Source organism: Aedes aegypti, chromosome 3 (assembly GCF_002204515.2).
Source record: "Aedes aegypti strain LVP_AGWG chromosome 3, AaegL5.0 Primary Assembly, whole genome shotgun sequence".
NCBI classification, from domain to species: Eukaryota; Metazoa; Arthropoda; class Insecta; order Diptera; family Culicidae; genus Aedes; species Aedes aegypti.
In genome coordinates this window covers 308,594,565-308,617,042 of record NC_035109.1, presented here as the reverse complement: position 1 = coordinate 308,617,042, position 22,478 = coordinate 308,594,565, and the positions used below count along the sequence as shown (strand labels likewise).

The 22,478-nt window shown below is 44.5% G+C and overlaps 1 protein-coding gene across 1 annotated transcript in view; it reads left to right on the top strand.

The window, feature by feature from the left end:
• Positions 1-17,078: 17,078 nt before the first annotated feature.
• Positions 17,079-22,478, top strand: part of LOC5575690 (beta-1,4-N-acetylgalactosaminyltransferase bre-4) — a 110,223-nt gene continuing 104,823 nt past the window's right edge. The window contains exon 1 of the mRNA XM_021851588.1: positions 17,079-17,805. The gene's annotated coding sequence lies outside the window, so the exon portion shown is untranslated. The remainder of the gene's footprint in view (positions 17,806-22,478) is intronic.

Genomic DNA, 22,478 nt, shown 5'->3' with positions numbered 1-22,478 from the left:
CTTTTATTCGACTATAGAACCGACTTGGTGCCAAACTTTACGGCTTATTGGTTACTTGGGAAGTACCGAAATTCGGCGTTAAAAATTACCGAATTCTCAGCTGTTGGGTTCTCGGCAAAAAATTTTACTGAGGTCGGTGAAATAATTTAAGTGTGTAGAGTTCGTGTGGGCCGTTCCATAAACCTTCCCATTGATGTAGAAGATATAGTTTGTTGGATCCATAATAATTGAGTCATCCAAATCGTCTCCAGAATCAGATCTATATCCCGCAGATTCAGGACGTAATCGTTTAGCGATCCAGCATTCCTCCTAATGTGAAGTATGCACTTCAACAGAAAAGTCGCCTATCTCGATGCGTGGATAATTCCTTGCAAGAAACGATCAAGAAAAGCATTATCTTTAGATCGCAGTACGCAGTTGAAAAGAAGTGTCTTTTCAAATGGAGCTCACCGTAGAAAATTTCTTGACCATTTCTTCCGCAGAAATTTTTACTTTTCTTGAGCGGAACAGCATACTTAGCTTAACGGAAGAACTTTCAGCAACTTGATCTACTTCGTTCTATAACGGTTCACCCAAGTACTCCACGTTGAGAAATGAACTTCTGCAACTCGTCATTCTGCACTGGACACTGTAGCATTCTTTCGGTAGCGTTTCTGGCTCCGAACATTGCCATTGATGGACTGAATGAATTTAATTCACCGATGGATGAGTCAATTTCAAATCAAAACAAAGAACGAAAGAGTTAGTACGTCCCACTCGGGCTCAGATTGAGTGCTAAACTAATGTGTGAGGTGTGCAAAAATTTTCTGCACAGTAGTCTAATAAGGGGCAAAATGCTCAATATAGAGCTTAGTGACATTTGAACACATGTAGACTAGCATACGCGTGGGGCAGCAGGGACGACAGTCCAGGGGCTTAACGGACCCCCCCCCAGGACCTCTGCGAGTTGGGGAGTTGCCCAGGATGTGGTGAAGTTCGCAGTGGGCTCTGATGAACCTTCATAAAAACCACAAAAATCCGAATGCAACTCTGTCACAGCGACCGGTGCCGCTTAAAGTACCCTAGCCCAAACTAACAGGAGTGCCAACCGGCACATCAGGATTGATACCAGTGAGATCCTGATTATGGCATACTGGTCGCGATACAAACGGACAAGGCATGGAATTACGAGTAGGAGTGCTTCGAGCACATTGGGACCAACGCCAGTACGGCCCCAATTATGTATACTGGCAGCGCACGACAAAGGACAAGTAACGGTATATGTACTGGATAATATGCTTTGAGGCTGACAGCGGCGACATTCTACTCCCTTAGTAGGGTCGGGTGACACTGGCCCGAAACGGCGAGTGGGTTAATGGCGCAGGCTGCCCCCGTCCCGTAAAACCGTGGCAGGCCTTAGAGTACGTTCCAAATCCGTCGCCTGGTTGTTCCAACTGGGCGGGAGTAGGCTCAGATGCCATTACCTGACCTGCGCCGATCCGGCTCTGAACATAGTACCCCATAAAGGACTATGTCAACCCTAGCATGGCCTCCCTGCTTGCATAGATAACCATGGGATTATAAAGGCGACTATTCCAGCGGAGATGGATAGCGGCTCTTAGGGGGACCCATAAGAGATGATCAACCAAAACAAACAACTAGCGGAATGTGAAGGAGAGGCTTCTGGACCTATCAGTAACCGGCTAAGGTTCCCGCCAAGGAAGGAGGCGACCAACTTTATTGAAAACAGTGTGGGCAAAAGCCTAGATACTGTGACGACGGCAGGCACTGGCCGCTCCAGTGCAACATGTGTGGTGACCGATGGCCCGGGACTAATCGAGGCCATGGATCGCAATAGGGAGTACCTCCCAAAAATGCAGGTAGCTGCTGAGCAACTTGATGTCATCATCGAATATGTTAAAAGCAAAACAAATATCAGCAAAGACTTGAAAACAAGTCTACTGAAATTGCGACAATCAGTCCTAGCTGCAAAGCAGGACTACGAGAAAGCCAAGGAACAACTGGGCAAGGTAGAAGGCCAAAAAGACACTAGGTCGTGTCAGACCGAAGTGTTTTCCTTCACAGGCAACGCGAATATATCTGATGATATTATTCGATACGCGATGCGGAAGAGGGAAGCTTCCGGGGATGAATACGTGGCGAAAAGACGTATGGTTGCTAAGGGAAAAGTAACCTACGCGGCCGTCCTCCAAAGCGGAAAAGCTGGCACGAGCCAAGCCCCGCGATCAAGAGGACATGGCAACAAAGGAGAGGCCAACACCAATCCTAAGGCCAAGAAAGCCAAGAAAAAGGAGCCACGGGTTAACCGGAACCAGGCAGTGCATCCACAGGAACCACGGGCGCAAGGCAACAGCAACCCGTGGATACGAGTTGGAAATAAGAAAAAACAGAGGAAACCGAAAACGGAGCCCAAGGAGAGCGCTAAACCGAAAACAGCGAAACGTAGGAATTTAGGCGAAGCCCTCGTTATCAAAACGGAGGAAGCAAAATACGCCGAGGTTCTGAAGGCGATGCGAAGCACAGAGAAGCTATCGCCATTGGGCGCAGACGTGCGAAGCATAAGGCGAACTAGGATTGGTGAAATGATCCTAGTCTTAAAGAAGGACGCCAAGGAAAAGGGTGCAGTCTATAAGCAACTGGCACAAGAAGTACTTGGTGACGAGGTTGATGTAAGATCCCTTACTGCTGAAGCGACTCTCCAGTGTAAAAATCTGGATGAGGTCACCGATGCAGCGGAGGTCTCGGCTGCCCTCAAAGAGCAGTGTGACATCGACGTAGCCAGTAAGGCCATCCACCTTAGAAAGGGCCCGCAGGGCACCCAGGTGGCGGCGATCAGGCTGTCGGTCGCAGAGGCCAACAAAGCGAAGAACTTGGGCATACTCAAGGTAGGCTGGTCTGTTTGCCGGCTGAGCATACAACAGCCTCCTGAAGTTTGCTTCAAGTGTTTCGGGAAGGGCCATAAGTCGTGGAATTGCAATGGTCCCGACAGAAGTAAGATGTGCAGAAAATGCGGCGCGGAAGGCCATAGGGCAAGCGATTGTAAGCAAATCGCTAAGTGCCTAATATGTGTCGACAGAGCAGACAACGGACACTTAACGGGCGGACCCAAATGTCCGGGCACAAGCGGAGTATCAAAGCAGCCAAAACGGAAGTAACACAGTTAAATTTAAACCACTGTGATGCAGCCCAGCAGCTGCTTTGGCAGTCAGTCTCGGAAACCAAGACTGACGTGGTGTTATTATCGGACCCATACCGCATACCAGCCAACAACGGGAACTGGGTGGCGGATAGGTCTCAACAGCTGGCAGCTATAGGGACGACAGGACGATACCCAATCCAAGAAGTAGTCTCTAGCTCAAATGACGGTTTTGCGATAGCAAAAATCAACGGCGTGTTTTATTGCAGTTGTTACGCGCCCCCAAGGTGGTCGATTGAGGAATTTTCCCACATGGTTGACAGGATGATGGCCGAACTAGCTAATCGGCAGCCAGTAGTGATAGCTGGCGACTTTAATGCATGGGCAGTGGAGTGGGGTAGCCGCTGCACCAATCAAAGAGGCCAGCTATTGTTGGAATCCCTGGCCGCATTAAATGTAGAGTTGGCAAATGTGGGTACAGTGAGTACCTTCCGCAGAAATGGTGCAGAATCGATCATCGACGTGACGTTTTTGTTGGGCAGAGGTGGACACACCACAACGCAGAACAGGGTCACCGAAGCGGAACGCGGAACCAGGATTTCGGTAGGAAAGAAACAACTACAACTTGACTACTGTACGCAACGAGAAAGCTTTAATAAACACGTCTGAACGGATTGAACATCACTTTACGGATGAATGGCAAACTTTCCATTCTCCCTTTCTTCATCCTATTTGGCGCGCTCGCTGCCGCCGCTGCGACTGCCTTCTTCACTAATACAACAACACACATCCAGTGCTGCTGCTTTGCATACGAGGCACAATCATTGCATACTCCAACACTCCTCCTCAATGTTGTCCTCGTACTCGTCCGTATCCTCTCTGCCTTTCTTGCCGGGTTGATCTCCTCCTGCTTCAAGCAACGTAATCAACCAACCGGCTGGTCGGACTACTCGATTGCTCCTCCTGGATCGCCGAACTTCCCTCCAGTTATCAGCATCCGAATCTGGGCTTCCAATGTTGGACTTCGCCACATGCAGCGGCTCCACTTCCTCGCTTGAAGTGTCCGCATCGAAGTATTCTTCTTCATCATCGTCGGCTCTATTCGGCTTCACTTCCGAATACCAGCTCACCACACCGACTGGTGAACTTCTTCCCTTCGTTGTCTTCTTCTCGCCAATTATCGGCCGCTGGCCCTCCACTTTCTTCTCAACCTTCGTTAGCTTCAGCCGATACAACGAACCCGACTTTTCTCCGATCACCACTTTCTTTCCGGATGCATCACAAATATCGCAACCATCCTTCTTAAATTTCACCGAAAAATCTTTTGCCGTCAGTCTGTCCACTGAAACGAGTCCACTCTTCAACGACGGAACGTACAACACATCGGTGAGCTTAATCTCCACTTTGCTTCCGTTTCCGTCCACACCATACACAACACCTTCGCCACAACCAGCGGCGGTAACCACTTTACCGTTCGCTAACACTACACTTGGGCCTTTCTCTTCTTTCAGCGATTTGAAAAAGTTCCTGTCATTCGTCATGTGCCGACTCGCTCCACTGTCTATGTACCAGCACTTTTGCTGATCCACTCCAGCCATAAAACACACACTGGCACCACAATTTTCGTCCTTCACTTGTTTCGCATTTTGATTCACACGCACTCTGTCGTCCGGCTTCTTCTTATCTTCGCACTCTCGTTCTAGCTCCTGCTTCGCTAGCAAAAATAATCGACAGTTGCGACGCAAATGACCGGGTTTATCACAAAAGTAGCATTTCCTCACTGGCGCTCTATTGCCGAGTCCACCCACGCTTTGCACTTCGTTTTGCATTATCACACTTTTCATCGCTTTCGTTACACTCATTTCGCCGGAACGCTCCCTCCGACGCTCGAACTCATCGATCAGCTTCGACTTCACAAGCTGCATCGTGATGTCCACATCCGCACGACTCTCCAATGCCGTGACCAAACCACCGTATGAATCAGGCAAGCTACGCAGGATCATCGCAATCCGCAGCGATTCCTCTAGCTGTTGGCCTGCATTCGTCAAACGGTCGAACAAATCGTCCAACACCACCAGATGACTCTCAAGGTCACCTTCTTCCGCGAGATTTAACGAGCACAGTTTCTTCAGCAAAGATACACGTGACGTTACCGTGTTCTTCTCGTGATAAGCACGCAACTGATCCCAAAACGCTTTCGCACTGTCCGCTTCTTTCACCAAACCGAACTGATTGTCGTCTATGCACAGTCCGATAGTGGCACGAGCTTTCCTATCGTCTTTCGTCCACTGATCGGTCACTACAGCCGGCCTCGCATCACCGACCACATACCACAGCTCCTCCCTCGTCAGGAGCATCTCCATCCGGAACTTCCATATTTGCCAATTATGGTTGCTCAACCTGGCAAACGCAAACTTGTTAACATCCGCCATTTTGTCCACGCAAAATCACCACCGCGGAGATACAACTCACACACACTCACACACGGCGTGATCACTTTCGCTCTCTCGGAACCTTTTTCCTACGCAATCCGGAACCTTCCCTTCGGCACTGCTGGGCCCATAACCTGTTGGGCAGAGGTGGACACACCACAACGCAGAACAGGGTCACCGAAGCGGAACGCGGAACCAGGATTTCGGTAGGAAAGAAACAACTACAACTTGACTACTGTACGCAACGAGAAAGCTTTAATAAACACGTCTGAACGGATTGAACATCACTTTACGGATGAATGGCAAACTTTCCATTCTCCCTTTCTTCATCCTATTTGGCGCGCTCGCTGCCGCCGCTGCGACTGCCTTCTTCACTAATACAACAACACACATCCAGTGCTGCTGCTTTGCATACGAGGCACAATCATTGCATACTCCAACAGTTTTGTAGTCCTAACCTTTTAGGTACCATGAACTGGCGCGTTGATGACGGTTATACTCATAGCGATCATCAATCGATTCGCTATAGTATAATACCAGGCGGGCAGAAGGCAGCGCGATGTAACTCGACCCAAGCCCGAGGATGGAAAACAGCGCGCTTCGACGTCGAAGTATTCACTGAAGCCCTGAGGCGCGAACGAAACACTCTGGACCTAAACGGTGAAGAGCTAGTTGCTATGATATCACGAGCGTGTGATGCTTCCATGCCGAGAAAAGCCCCTCCTAGAGAGAACAGGCCGCCAGTGTATTGGTGGTGCGAATCAATTGCAAATCTTCGAGCAATCTGCCTTCGGGCTAGACGAAGAATGCAACGCGCACGCACAGAAGCACAAAGAGAGGAACGCGGTGCAGCATTCAGAGAGGCAAAGTTGGCTCTCAAAAAGGAAATCAAGAGTCGAAAACGGGCATGCTTTGAAAGTCTATGCGAGAGTGCCAATTCTAGTCCATGGGGTGACGCCTACAGAGTGGTAATGGCTAAGACCAAAGGAGCCATAGCGCCCCAAGAGAAATCGCCCGAGTTGCTGCGATCGATAATCGATGTACTCTTCCCGCACCATCCCATAAGCCCATGGCCCCCAGCGCCGTATGCGGCAGATGAAGGAGAAGAAGTGGCGAGAGTGACGAACGAAGAGCTGGCAGAAGTCGTGAAATCATTCGCGTCAAACAAGGCACCGGGACCCGATGGTATCCCGAATGTTGCCTTAAAAGCGGCAGTGAACACGGATCCGGACATGTTCAGAACCACGATGCAACGCTGCATTGATCAAGGAATCTTCCCGGATGTATGGAAGCGACAGAAATTGGTGCTACTACCAAAGGCGGGGAAACCACCAGGTGACCCGTCGGCGTATAGACCTATCTGTCTACTAGATACGACGGGCAAGTTATTGGAGAGGTTGATTCTCAACAGACTAGTACCGTATACGGAGAGTGCGGACGGCCTGTCCAACAACCAGTTTGGATTCAGAAAAGGTAAATCTACTCTGGACGCCATCCAGTCGGTCGTTCAAACAGCTGAGGTGGCAATCGAGCATAAAAGGAGCGGCATCCGTTACTGCGCGGTTGTCACTCTGGATGTGAAGAATGCGTTCAACAGCGCAAGCTGGGAAGCAATAGCACACGCGCTTCACCGCCTCAAGGTACCAGTGCAGTTGTGTAAGCTTCTAGAAAGCTATTTTGATGGTAGGATTCTACTGTATGACACAGAGGAGGGGCAGAAAAGCGTTCGAATTACCGCGGGAGTACCTCAAGGTTCAATCCTGGGCCCGCTGTTATGGAATGCGATGTACGATGACGTACTGAGGCTGCCCCTTCCGACGGGTGTTAAGATTGTTGGCTTCGCCGACGATATCACCCTAGTGGTCTATGGTGAATCGATGGAGGAAGTAGAGTTGACAGCAGCGCACTCTATTTCCCTGGTTGAGGAATGGATGAAGTCTAGGAAACTAGGACTGGCCCGTCACAAGACTGAGGTGGTGGTGGTCAACAACCGCAAGTCCGAGCAACGGGCGCTTATCTCGGTAGGTGATTGCACCATAGAGTCCAAGCGATCCCTTAGGCATCTTGGGGTAATGATCGATGACAAGCTGAGCTTCGCTAGCCACGTTGAATATGCCTGTAAAAGGGCATCTACGGCTATAGCGGCGCTTTCGAGGATGATGTCTAACAGCTCTGCTGTAATTGCCAGCAAACGCAAGCTGCTGGCAAGCGTGGCGCTATCCATACTAAGGTATGGAGGACCAATCTGGTCAAAAGCGCTTAGAACGAACAGAAACCTAAAGCGGTTGGAAAGCACGTACAGGATAATGTGCTTAAGAGTAGCAAGTGCATACCGGACGTTATCTAAAGAGGCCGTGTGCATCATAGCCGGGATGACGCCCATCGGGCTCATCATCAAGGAAGATGTTCAATGCTTCAACCAAAGGGGTACCAGAGGAGTCCGCGACACGTGTAAAGAGGAAACGCTCAGAAGCTGACAGCAGGAATGGGATAACTCCACTAAGGGTAGATGGACCCATCGACTAATACCAAATGTGTCAGATTGGTATGGTAGAAGCCATGGGGAAGTGAACTTCCACCTGACGCAGTTTCTGTCAGGACATGGTTGCTATAGACAGTACCTGCATAGGTTCGGGCACTCAGAATCTCCTGCGTGCCCCAATTGTGCTGGTGTAGAGGAAACAGCGGAGCATGTCGTGTTCGATTGCCCCCGTTTCATTGTTGTGAGAGGTCGCATGCTCACTACATGCGGAGGGGACACGTCCCCCGACAATATTATAGAGAGAATGTGTGCGGATGCCGAGTGCTGGAATGCAGTAACTACGGCTGTCACTCACATTATGTTAGAATTGCAGCGTCTATGGCGCGCCGACCAAGAGTTGGCTGCAGAGGATTAGCCCTGCCGAGGCTGGTCCCTTGTAACATTGTTTAAGTCGGCTAGGAGAAGCAGTTTGCCTAGGCTACTTCTGCTACACGTGTTGTGCTATATGCACTGGTCCCTTCCCGAAGAAATACCGTAAGGTGGTTCCGGGGAGATGAGGGTCTGAGTCCAAGGGTCATGTCGATGCACTGTTCACCACTTGAGCAATTCTAAATGAATTGCTCATGCACAGTGCATAGGCTGGTTTTAGCGGGTCGTCGTTGGTGCGTCATCCCCGCATTCCCTGAGTTATCTTCTCAGGGGATCTGTTTGCAGATTTCCCCCTTGTAAAAAACAAAAAAAAAAAAACAAAAAAAAAAAAAAAAAAGACTAGCATACGCTCGTAATACACAGTTTGTTTTTGTTTTCCTCAAAGAAACTTGCACACACTTTCCAGACTCATCAAAATGCATATGGAAATATTACCCAATTTTCAAAAAATATACCCGGATTCTGGGTGTTTTTCGAGACAGAGTGCATATTGTTTTCCTCTAAGGTTCACAACTACATCTACACTAGGGCACCCATACCATTGAACGTGATAACCACTATAGCCGTTATTTGCGCGGGAAAAAATGCTAAAGTAGTTGCAGTAACATGCTCTTTAGTGTTGTTAAATAAAACAAGATTTCATTCAACATATAGGACCCTATTGTCAGATACACAATCACATCGGTTCGATTCTAAATTACATCCTTTAGAAATTACACACAATTCTCAATTTGCCATTACCATTTACGCATTCTTCTGAAATACGATATTGAATCTTGCAATGTTGCACCGATATTGTTGCGCTCGGCATAGCAATTAGCTGCCATTTTTACACGGTGCAGGCCGTGTTAGGAAAGTTTTTGTATTTTTAAGCAGGTATTCTAAATAATTTATTATTTCTTTGCAGCAGAATGATGGACGAAGAAGTAGAGGAACACAAAATACGCGCTTTGGGATGAAAATCTTCCAGTGATATGAAGCATATCAGGATTTGTGAATCCGGAAAATTGTAAAAAACATCGCCGGGCTGAGCAGATGAGAAATGGCGCGATTTCCACCAACCAGGATAGCAGCAACTACCAGTGGGACCTGTTGCGCTCGGATCAGGAACAGATGCAGCCCAGATCGATTGAAAGAGATTCGCTCGAAGCTTTAATTGTCAATCCGTTTAAATATGATATAGCCGTTATTTGAGCCTGTAAAATAGCTAAAATAGTTGCAGTGACATGCTCTTTCGTGTTATGAAATAAAAACAAGATTTCGTTAAATATTCAACTACAAATCAACTATGTTTATCACAAATTTCGAGTGTCTAGATGTCTTAGGTCTATATTATCCTTTTACATCGGATTCATTCACATATTTCATAACGCTGAAAATGGCTATTTTTGACACCCACACACCCCTTTGTAACGGTTTTTTGTATGAATGTTCTACAAATTTTGTATAAGCCGTTAGATCACCCCCTTTAGCGTAATGATTTTTTTTCTATCTTTATTAACGAGGTTTTAAGCCCTGGGCTAGTTCATCTCTGGACCAACGGCTTTACTTCCCTTCCGAAACCAACTTTTTACGTCATAAGTGACTCTCTCGGGGATTGGATTCGATCCCAGGTCCTCGGCGTGAAAGGCGTGTGTTATAACCATAACACCAGGTCTGTCCCCTATGCAATTCGTGAATAGGCCTATCGCTGGGGTTTACATCGATCTGTGCACGTTGCACTTATCTATTACATCGATCACTCTCATCACATCAAAAAGTGGACTACATTTGGTTGTGTAATATGACACGCCCGACGAATTGACTTATTGCAGCGGTTCCAATGTAATATTCAATAACTTATTTTGATGTGTAGTAGGGTGTATTATGTATTTTGGATAGAGCGTTACGCGTATATAATTTGGCCACCTCCATTTGATTTTGCCGTAAATGGCCAAATTATATACGCGTAACGGTCTGTCCAAATTACTTTGATCACCCTAATCATTCTCGAAAAAAAAAAAACAATAGAAATATTAGTAGTAGAACGCTGGTAGCGCTGATGTCACAAAACTGATTTTAATTATTATTACCTTTAATTATGGTTTTTCATTGTTTGTTCAATGCCTTGTTTTTTTTTACTTAAACGTTTATTTAACAGGCTCAAGCGCCACTAGGCATAACGGAGCCGAATTCAATTGATTATTTTTTTTACAAATTCATAATTGCTTCTTAATAATCTATATTAGTTTTGGGGAACCGTAAAACTCGCGGTTTGGCCGAGGTTAAGGATAACAAAAAAATGAAGGAGAGGATAGGGTTAAGGTTTACATGTTGACGTTCAGCGTGGTAGTGAGTATCGTTGTTGCTGCAGGTCAACCGTTGAGTGGACATGACGACAACCTGTAACGGTACAAACAAACGTATTTCGAGGGGACAAGGTGGACAAACGAGACCAAAAAGGGGACTATGTGGACAGCGAGAATGGGAAATCAAACAATGACATCATTTTGCTTCAAAAATTTGTAAATAAGCATCATGTAATCGAAATCCAGCCTGCCCAGAACATCTCTAATGTCTTCCTTATCTGGTTTCTCTCGGGCCCTGAGGGATTCACATAAATCGGATCTGGCAATGCCGTATTCGGAACAGTACCACACCACGTGATTGATGTCTCTGTATCCTGCACCACAACCGCAACGGTTACTGTCTGAGAGCCCTATTCGATAGAGGTGCGATCCCAAAGAGTAGTGGTTGGACATCAACCGACACATTACCTTGATAAAGTCTCGACTCATGTCTAACCCTTTATACCACGGCTTCCTGGACACCCGAGGGAGAATGGAATGCAACCACCTACCCAAGTCACCATTGTCCCATTTTTGTTGCCAACTGAGCAGGGTTTGCTGACGAGCAATAGCGAAAAATTCATAGAAGGCGATTTGACGGTCATAAATATAGCCTTCCAACTTGGCGAGTGAATCTGCTTTCTCATTGCCCGGTATCGAACAATGTGAAGGGACCCATACCAAGGTGATGGTGTGATTCGATAAAGCACTCCGTGAAGATCGTATTTCGCGAAGGAAATACGAGGAGTGCTTTACCGGCCTCATTGAACGTATAGCCTCAATGGAGCTGAGGCTATCCGTAAAAAATGAAATATCGATCAGAGGGAAGAGAGGTTATTCGCTCTAATGCATAGTGTATAGCCGCTAATTCTGCGACGTATACCGAACAAGGGTTTTGAAGTTTGTGGGCGGCACTATGAAATTCGTTATAAACACCAAATCCAGTGGAATCATTTGTTTTTGACCCATCAGTGTAAAACGTTCTGTCGCTGCTGACATGACCGAACTTGTTTGCAAAAATTAGTGGAATATACTCCGATCGGAGATGATCTGCAATTCCATGGATTTCCTGCTTCATGGACAGATCAAAACCTACAGTAGAACTGGAGAAGTCTGGGAAGCAACTACGATTTGGAGCATTCAATGAAGGGTTAACCTCCAGACTCATGTACCAGTAGTACAGTGTCATAAATTTTGTTTGAGGATTTCGTTCGATTAGCTTTTCAAAATTTCCAATCACCAATGGATTTAACACCTCACATCGGATGAGGAAGCGTAGCGATAATTCCGCGAAACGATCTGATAAAGGCAGTACTCCTGCTAAAACTTCTAAACTCATCGTATGAGTTGAGGACATGCATCCTAGCGCGATCCGAAGACAACGATACTGGATACGCTCCAGCTTCAGGATGTGTGTTTTCGCGGCGGATTGAAAACAAAAGCTACCGTATTCGAGGACCGACAAAATCGTTGTTCGATAAAGCTTTATCAGATCTTCCGGGTGGGCTCCCCATCATGTTCCAGTGAGGGTACGCATGAAGTTGATTCGTTGCTGGCATTTATGATACAAATATTTGATGTGCTTTCCCCAGGTGCATTTAGAGTCGAACCAGACCCCTAGATACATGTGTGAAATACCCTGAGCAAGCTCCTTACCCATGAGTTGAAGCTCTACCTTTGCAGGATCACGCTTCTTAGAAAAGACAACCAACTCAGTTTTCTCCGGGGAGAATTCGATACCTAGCTTCAAGGCCCAAGTAGACAAATTGTCTAGAGTATCTTGCAGTGGTCTTTGCAAATCATCCGCCCCTGGTCCTGTTACAGAAACAACGGCATCATCCGCAAGCTGTCTTAGCGAGCAATTTTCCACGAGACAATTATCAATGTCTTTGACATAGAAATTGTAAAGAAGGGGACTTAAACATGAGCTCTGGGGGAGACCAATGTAACTTATTCGTGAAGTTGTCGAGGTACCGTGAGAAAAGCTCATACGTTTCTCAGACAACAAATTATACAAGTAGTTGTTTAATAATAATGAAAGCCCACAATCATGGAGTTTGTCAGGAAGGACATCTATGCATACTGAATCAAAAGCCCCCTTAATGTCCAAAAATACTGAGCCCATTTGCTCCTTTTGAGCATAGGCTAGTTGGATTTCTGTTGAAAGTAACGCAAGACAGTCGTTCGTTCCTTTGCCTCTGCGGAAACCAAATTGCGTATCTGAGAGAAAGCCGTTCGATTCAACCCATTTGTCAAGCCGATAAAGAATCATCTTCTCTAACAGCTTGCGTAAGCACTGCAGCATCGCGATAGGGCGGTACGAGTTGTAATCCGACGCGGGTTTTCCGGGCTTTTGGATGGCAATTACTCTCACTTGTCTCCAATCATCCGGAACAATGTTGCCTTCAAGAAACTGATTGTATAAGTCCAACAAGCGCCTCTTCGCGACGTCTGGGAGGTTTTTGAGCAAGTTGAACTTAATCCTATCCATTCCTGGGGCGGAGTTGTTACATGAAAGGAGAGCAAGTGAGAACTCAAGCATCGAAAAGGGTCTATCAACTTCGTTTCTCTCTGGCAAACAAGCGCGAACCGTCCTGTACACGGGAATGGAGTCAGGACACACTTTCTTAGCGAACTGGAAGATCCACCGAGAAGAATGTTCTTTATCTTCATTTACCGGCGACGCGTTGCGCATTCTTCTCCCGGCGGACCATAATGCTGTCATCGATGTTTCCCTCGAAAGACCGTTTACGAAATTTCGCCAATATCCTCGTTTCTTCGCTTTGACAAGGCTACCAAACTTGCGTTCAAGAGAGGTATAGCGCTCGTAGTTTTCCCGAGAACCGCGTTTTCGGTAGTCTTTAAACGCGGCGGATTTTTCCCGATATACTGCGGTGCACTCCTCATCCCACCACGGGGTGGGTGGCCGACGTCGAACTTTCGATCCCGGTATTGGTCGACGCTGTGCTTGAAGAGCACTGTTTACGATTAATTCGGATAGGAACTGATACTCTTCCAACGGAGGAAGTAATTCGACCGACTGCTCGCCATCGATGATCAACTCAGCATACTTTCCCCAGTCAATATGTTTCGTGAGGTCATACGCTAAGTCGATCTGGCGGGCCTGACACGAATCATTGGTGATAGAAATTTTGATAGGCAGGTGATCACTACCATGGGGATCTTGAATCACTTTCCACGTGCAATCCAATGATAGCGAATTCGAGCAGATTGAGAGGTCTAACATGCTTGGTGGAGCTGGAGGTTTTACTCGTGTTGCTTCCCCAGTGTTTAAAATTGTCAAGTTGAAGTCGTCGCACAAGTCGTATATCAAGGACGAACGGTTATCGTCATACATTGACCCCCAGGCTGTACCGTGCGAATCAAAATCGCCAACGACTAACCTTGGAGCTGGCATGGCGCCGCAGATGGCTGCAAGGTCCCTGCGAGATACCCTGGCGCTCGGCGGCAGGTACACACTTGCTATGCTAAAGCTTTTGCCTCGTATCGTGACCTGCAATGCGACTACTTCGGTGCCAGTCATCGGAGGGAAGTCAACTCTATAAAAGGAGTGGAGTTTTCTGATCCCCAATAACACCCCTCCATAACCGTCCCCTCGATCCTGGCGGATAATGTTAAAATCGTGGAAAGAAATATCTTTATCAGAAGTGAGCCATGTTTCACTAAGGGCGAATACGTCACAGCGCGTGCTGTGGACTAAAAATTTAAAAGCATCGATATTTTTAAGAAGGCTTCTACAATTCCACTGTAGGATCTCGATCATATCCCCGACCTCGTTGGTTGAATTATCCATCGAGAGATATGAACGAATCAAGGATCGGCCATTGTGAAAACAGACGTTTCAGAAGAGGTTTTACGAAAGGAAGAGTCATGTTAATGAGGTTTCTTGTTGCGGGAGAAACTTCCAATATTTTGAAGATGATTTCCACAATCCCAGAAAGTGTTAGTTTGTCGGAAATTTCGACACTTTCCTGTCGAGCCGAAGGAATATTTGCGTGTTGGCTTTCTGGGCGAAAAACTGGGATATCTGGGGTTTTAGATGATCCCGGAAGTGACGGAAAGTCTCCAGGGATAAGTCTGAAACCTGGTGGATTCGCTTTAATAGCATTTCCGCCACTTCTTGACTTTTTCAGGGAGGGTCGGAGTTCGTGCTGTGCGTTTTGAGAAATGTGCTGACGATGTCGCAGCTGTCTAGCAACAGCTCGCTTTTTCTTTGATCCTGTTTGCACAATAGTATACTCTTCACCCTCCTCAGAGTCAGAACCTTGCTCATCGTCAGCTAGGGAGGTGAAGATATTGTTGCTAGCTATCGGTTGGGCTGGCGGAGCAACAGCTGGGGCGATCTTCTTCAGCATTTCTGCGTAAGAACGCTTCGATCGCTGCTGTAGAGATCGAATTTGATGTTTCTCCCTCTCTATATACCTAGGACATGTGGTGAGCTCATGTGGAGCTTGACCACAACATGTACACTTAGGTTCTGTACTGCAGGCACCCTCAACATGTTGCTCACCACATTTAGCGCATCGAGGTTTGTTACAACAGAAAGGTGTGGTATGACCAATCTGTTGGCACTTATCACAGTGCATGACCGTAGGTTTATTGAGGCGAACGGGTAACCGAAGTTTCCCGATCACCAAGTAGTCCGGAAGCGCCGATCCAGAGAATGTGACGCAAAAGGAATTTGAGGGCTATTTTGTGCCATCAGGAGCCACCTGATTCATTTGTCTGACATCAAGGATAGTGACTGGGGGAACAGCACGGTTTTTAAACCCTCCAGCACCAGCTTTGATGTCAGCGCAACTCAAATGCGGTTCGGTGACAACCCCTGCGATCTCAATGTCTCGACTTGGTATGTATACTCTGTACTCCATCGAGAAGAGCTCGTAGGAAGCAATTCTATTTGCCTGTTCACGATTACTGACAGTGATTCGGAGCATGTCACGGCTGAGTGCATCTACAGACTCGATGCCCCGAAACGACTTTGCCAAATCTTTTTCGATTTGCAATTTGTTTAACGGTTTACCTTTGGGCCGGAAAAAAACAGAAAGGGACTCATAGATCCAGGCGGGTAAGCTTTCTGGCGGGGGTTCGCTTTACCAGAGGTGGAGGGGAGCGCTTGCCGTTGATGTTCAGAGGAAGAATGCGCAGGAAAATCAATTACCTAACCAATATTTGCAAGGAGCTTTTTATCAATTTAGCTCACAAAACTCAAGAAATGTAGCGTTGTATTACGCTTCGAGAAAAACTCCAATATCAATAATAATAAAAAACGTGCAAAAAAAAAAGACTGTATATATATGCAAAAAAAATTAATAAAAAAAATACGGTTTTGTACTGCTAAGTGAATTAATCGCTATTAATGCGACACGAAAATATCAATTTATAATAAAAAATAATTCAACAAAAAAAAAATTAAAAAAAATTGGGTTCTATTTTAGTTGAGAAAAAATATACTGCGAGACCACTGTGTAACTATTCGACCAAAGAATATGAAATTGACCGACCGACGGCAAACAATGCAACCAAAGGAAGGAGGAACAATTTACCTAACCACACACCGCGTGTTATCTGCTTATTGTAGGTAGTCAACTGGCGTTTGCTCGTTGATGACCTTGGCTCGTTCGATCTACTGGAGCTGGGTACTACGATGAAAGCCCGCTGATGTATGACTGCGATGAGCACGATGGTAGATGCCGGGAAGGGGGGACCCCCGGTTTGCCCTTAGATGATGCACAGTCTAGCCGTTGGACTATGCCAAGACTAGCTGCTTCCACGTGTTGCGCGAAATACCAATTTTCGTTCACTGGTAGGATGAGCGTATGATATAAAAAACTCCACTATCTGAAAACTTGCATGTGGAGAAAAAACTCTACCGCAAAATAACGAAAGGTAAGAGCACGGAATAATATCGACCGTCTCGATAGAGCGCACGACGAGGAATGAATGCCTTGTTGTTGTTTATGTTTTTATAATTGATTTGACACTTTGATGCCCGGTACTCAGGCTGTCAATTCGTGGCAAACTAGATGTTGGTAACACGAACAGCAGCGACATTAGCATTCTTAGGTTAATGCTTCTACTAAAAAAAAACAGTAAAATCTTGCTTATCCCGTGTCACCTTAAAACTCTCATTATGCGATCAACTGTGAACATTGCAAAGGCTCAGTGCTACTGGTCACTCCCCCGTATTCTTTGACGTTTCTCTCTCCTTCAAGTTTGACAGCTTGCGTGTTTGTTTCCTCTCTCAGCTCGCAGTCGCCAGCAGTTCGTTGTTTACAATCATGCCATATCAAAACCAGCAGATTTTTCCCTACTTACTTCTGCTGCCCGGATCACGTCTCGTCGCGAACCTAAACACTGTGTTCTAGTGGCGTAGGATTCAAACAGCTTCAATCTCTTCTCGCGAGTATTCTCAATAACTGGTGAAACGTCGTCATGGTCGGACGGTTAAAGTAACTTTCCCGTCGCGTATCGAAACGTGGTGTGTTTTCGTCGGGAGTGAATCTCAAAATAATTTAGGCCCAACAAAATTTTCCAACATTGAAAATTGGTTTGTTTGCTACGTGTCATCCGAATCCGAATCTCCGGGAAGTGCATCAAGAGAGGGAAGCTGTCTCGTGATCCTGACTAAAGGGGGGTGAGTTTATTGGATCCAAAGGAAAACCTTGAAGCTGTGAGGAGTGCTTGTCTTCTGGAAAAATATCTTCCTTCGGGAAGTGCAGTTCAAAAGTGAATCTCGTAATCAAGAATCTCAAATGGTGGAGATCCGGATCTGACGGAAGTGGGTGTGAATAATCGAGGGTTGTGGATGCTGTGAATCAAGTTTGATTGGTGGACGGTCTCGTGACGAGAAAATTGCTGAACGGAACTGCAATCTGCGCCTCATCTGAAGAAAGGATAACATTTTCCATCAACAGATTAGTACAAGATTGGATAAGAAGGCAATCCGGACGAATCCTGAGGAATAATTCCCTCTAGGTAAGTCACTTTTTAATCTGTAACTCAAATGTCACACCGAAAAAGATGAAAAACCTTGAGATTGAAGACAGAAACGAATGGAGATGGGAAGGGAACGAAAGCGTATAGAAAAACATACAAATCGATCCAATGCAGCAATCCGCTTTCTGCTGGTTTTCTCCTGATGCCATCTTCTGATCCCCTCCCTCCAAAAGAACATCATCATTATCGGTTATGTCATCCCTGGTGGTGCTTCTGCCACTTGTCTGTTTACCGTCAGCTTGTAATCTTACCGCAACGTGCGATTGATTTTCATCTGGGCGCGTTTTGATGGGGCTGGCCATGGGGGGAAAGGTGCAACTCTGCTGGATTGCAAAATAGTTGACCGACTTTTACAGTCACTTGTGCGTTTACCTGCTACCACTGGCATTATCAATCCTTTCAGCAAGGTAATCCTCAACGACGTTCTGAGGAAAACCATTAGGCGATAATTAATTACTCATCTAGTGCTAATCAGGCGTAAATTATTGCTTCTACGTTTTTTTGTCGAAGCTTATATTAATATGGCGTAAGTTCATTGGTATGAAGTTAAAGGATTAAAGCTTTAACATACAATTTATGTCGTGGTATTCTTCTTTAATATGAATTACACTTACTGTATAATACAACATTTTTCCTCTATCTTCAACGGTAGCTTCTCAATACATACATGTCACAGTCGTTTTCTCTTATCAGGCCACTTCTTATTTCAATTATTTACTAAACATGATTGCTTTCACGAACAAATAGAAGGGTGAATCTCTGAATTCACAACTTCCTTCCTGAAAAGTGGGATTTAAAACTGTCACTAAACTTGGCAAGAATGGAAGAAAGGACGTTTCCCCGGAATGCGAACTTTCTTCCAAGGGTGAAATGGATAATGTTGATAATTGCATCGAAATGAACAATTAGTTCGATGCTCTAGACAAATTTTCCGAACACCAAATCGAAGCAGCCTCTAGCCCAGGCTCTTTGATTCAAGTGAGGAAGCAAAGAGTGCCGCCTATCGTGGTCAGTTGTTCCGAATTTGGGGGATTTAGGCAGGAGATCTTGAATTCCATTAGGGGAATCAAGGTTTCCTTCCAAATCGCAAAGAAAGGAGACTGTCGCGTTTTGCCGGAATTTCTTAAAGATCGCCCCCAGTCCAAGTAATCATTATGAAAAAGAGAACCCAATCTGGCATTGGTCGGAAAGGGCTTTCTCAAGAATTTTATTTAGTTCACTTTAACAAAAAAGAACTAAATAATATTAAAGCTTTAGAAAAATCAAAACTTTTGTTTGATGTCCGTGTGACATGGGAACATTTCCAGAAACTTGGAGGAAATTACCAGAACACCACTCAGTGCCGTCGGTGCCAAAAGTGGGGTCATGGTACAAAAAATTGTCGCATGGATGCTAAATGCATGATCTGCGGACGTTCTTCTCACGCCAAAGACGTCTGTCCAGTGAAGGAAGATACCACAAAGTTCATATGCTCTAATTGCGGGGCTAATCATAAGTCCAATTTTTGGAATTGTCCTTCACGCAAAAGGGTCATTGAGGCTCGTGCCAGGCAGATGAAAGATAATATCCGTTACGATAACGGTCGTTTCCGGAATTTGCCTGTTAGAATATCGAACAATGCTCAGTTTTCAGTTAACGATCGCTTGATTAGGAATCATACCCACCAGGAAGATCATAATCATGCTCATTCACAAACAAATTTTAATCCGTCGGGTAGCCGTTCGAATCTTTCAATTTCGAATGTATCTACCCACGGAAAATCCTTTGCCGATATCGCAGCAGGTAATTTGAACTCCTCCCCTATTCGTACTATGAGTACCCATTCTACTTGTTTCAAATCAAATGAAAAAAAAAAAAAACCCTACCGCCACAGGTAACTCCTACTCCGCTTCTTCGTCTACCGAAAATTCTAATGGGAAATCATCAGATAATGTACCCACTTCAAGGGACATGTCTGCCTCTGATTTTAATTTTCTAACTGAACAATTGAATCTAATGATTGATGCAATGTTCAAAGCCACCACTATGACTGAAGCAGTCCAAGTTTGTGTAAAATTTACAAATCAAATTGTTATTGGATTACGTTTTTCTAATGGATCCAAATAATAATTTAAATATTTTAAATTGGAATGCTCGTTCTCTGAATGGTAAAGAGGACGAGCAGTTTAATTTTCTTACAGTTAATAACGTGCATATAGCAGTTATTACCGAAACATATTTAAAACCTGGATCTAAACTCAAAAGAGATCCTAACTTTTTTGTTTATCGTAATGATCGACTTGATGGGGCATGTGAAGGAGTTGCAATCATCATTCATAGGAGTATAAAACATAAACTGTTTTCGTCATTTGAAACTAAAGTTTTTGAAACTTTAGTTGTTTTAGTTGAAACACAGCTTGGTAAATATACTTTCATAGCTGCCTATTTGCCTTTTCAATACTCTGGACAGCAAGTTCATTTGCTCCAAATTGACTCGCAATAAGTCAATTTTTTTTGTCATTGGTGACTTTAATGCCAAACATCGGTCATGGAATAATTCTCAAAGTAATTCCAACGGCAGAATTTCATTTGACGAGTCTCTTCAGGATATTTCTCAATTCAATACCCTGTTAGCCCTACATGTTTTTCCTCCTCTAGAAATACATCTACGATTGACTTAGTCTTAACCGACTCTAGTCATCTTTGTAGCCAATTAGTTACTCAGCTCGACTTTCAATTATTTTCGAGCCGACTGGAGTATTTAGGAAACGTATATTGACTCTAATCTCAATGTTAAAATTTCATTACAAACTAAACTTGATATTGACAATGCTCTTGAAAGTTTAACAAATTCCATTGTTGAAGCCAGGAGCATTGCAATTCTAAAATGTGAAGTAAAATTTGAATCCGTGATTATAGACGATGATCTGTAACTCTTGATCCGTCTTAAAAATGTGAGAAGAAGGCAATTCCAACGCACTCGCGATCCTGCTATGAAAATTATATGGCAGGATTTGCAGAAAGAAATCAAGAAACGTTTTGCTCAATTAAGAAACAAAAATTTTGAAAATAAGATTTCTCAATTGGACCCTGGCTTTAAGCCCTTTTGGAAATCATGGAAATTTAGAAAAAACCTCAGGAGTAAATACCGCCATTGAAAGACGAAAACAAATTATTACTAACTAATTGCGAAAAAGCTCAAAAACTTGCTATGCGGTTTGAAAGTGCGCACAATTTTAATTTAGGACTTACTAGTCCAATTGAAAATCAAGTTACTCAGGAGTTCGAAAATATTCTCAATCAAGAGAACGTTTTCGAAAATGCCTGGGAGACTAATTTGGAAGAAGTGAGAACTATTATTAAAAAAATGAACAATATGAAAGCTCCTGGCGATGATGGAATTTTCTACATCCTCATCAAGAAACTTCCAGAAAGTAGCTTATCATTTTTAGTTGATGTTATTTAACAATTGTTTTCAATTAGCATATTTTCCTGACAAATGGAAAAATGCTAAGGTTGTTCCAATTTTAAAACCAGACAAAAATCCTGCAGAAGCTTCTAGCTATCGTCCAATCAGGTTGCTTTCCTCCATCAGTAAACTTTTTGAAAAGGTTATTTTGAACAGAATGATGGCCCACATTAACGAAAATTCAATTTTTGCCAATGAACAGTTCGGATTCCACCATGGACATTCGAGTACTCATCAACTTTTACGTGTAACAAATTTGATCCGTTCCAACAAATCTGAAGGCAATTCTACTGGTCTTGCTCTTCTAGACATAAAAAAAGCATTCGACAGTGTTTGATATGAAGGTTTGATTGTAAAATTAAAAAAACTTTAATTTTCCAACATACATTGTTAGAATAATTCAAATGTCAATGTCAAATCGTACACTTCAGGTTAATTATCAGAACTCCAGGTCTGAAAGACTTCCTGTAAGAGCTGGTGTTCCCCAAGGCAGCATTTTGGGACCAATATTATACAATATTTTCACATCTGATTTACCTGAGTTACCTCAGGGATGTCAAAAATCTTTGTTTGCGGATGACAAAGGCCTCTCCGCCAAAGGACGAAGCCTGCGTGTCATCTGTAGTCGATTGCAAAAAAGTTTGGATATTTTTTCTTCATACTTGCAAAAATGGAAGATTTCTCCTAATGCTTCCAAAACTCAACTAATAATATTCCCACATAGACCAAAAGCTCTTTATTCAGGTTATCTACTACCTGGAAAAACCTGGAAAACCTGGAATTATCAGGGAATTTTTTTCAACCTGGAAAAACCTGGAATTCTCAGGGAATTTCGGCCATAATCAGTGAAATTTGGTTGAATCAGTGATACAAGGTAGAATATATCCTTTTTGTGAAAGAAAATCTTTTCAATCATAAAAATTTTCGGCTGCGCCGCTATCAAGAAGCTACTAGATATATTCAGTCCTCAAATTTTGTTTAACGATTTTTATTTATCCGACAAACATGCGTAGATAATTGCATCCTTATCTTAACTTCTTGCTTACCTCTAAACCAAACTTAAGATTAGAAAGTTGGGAAAGGCAAGTACAGTTCCCATTTACAGTTGGGTTTTGTTCATGAGCATATGAAACTTGTTTGAAAACAATCTAAATTTGTTCAGAAAAATGTTTTTCGACTATTCCACAAATTCTGAAGGAAATTT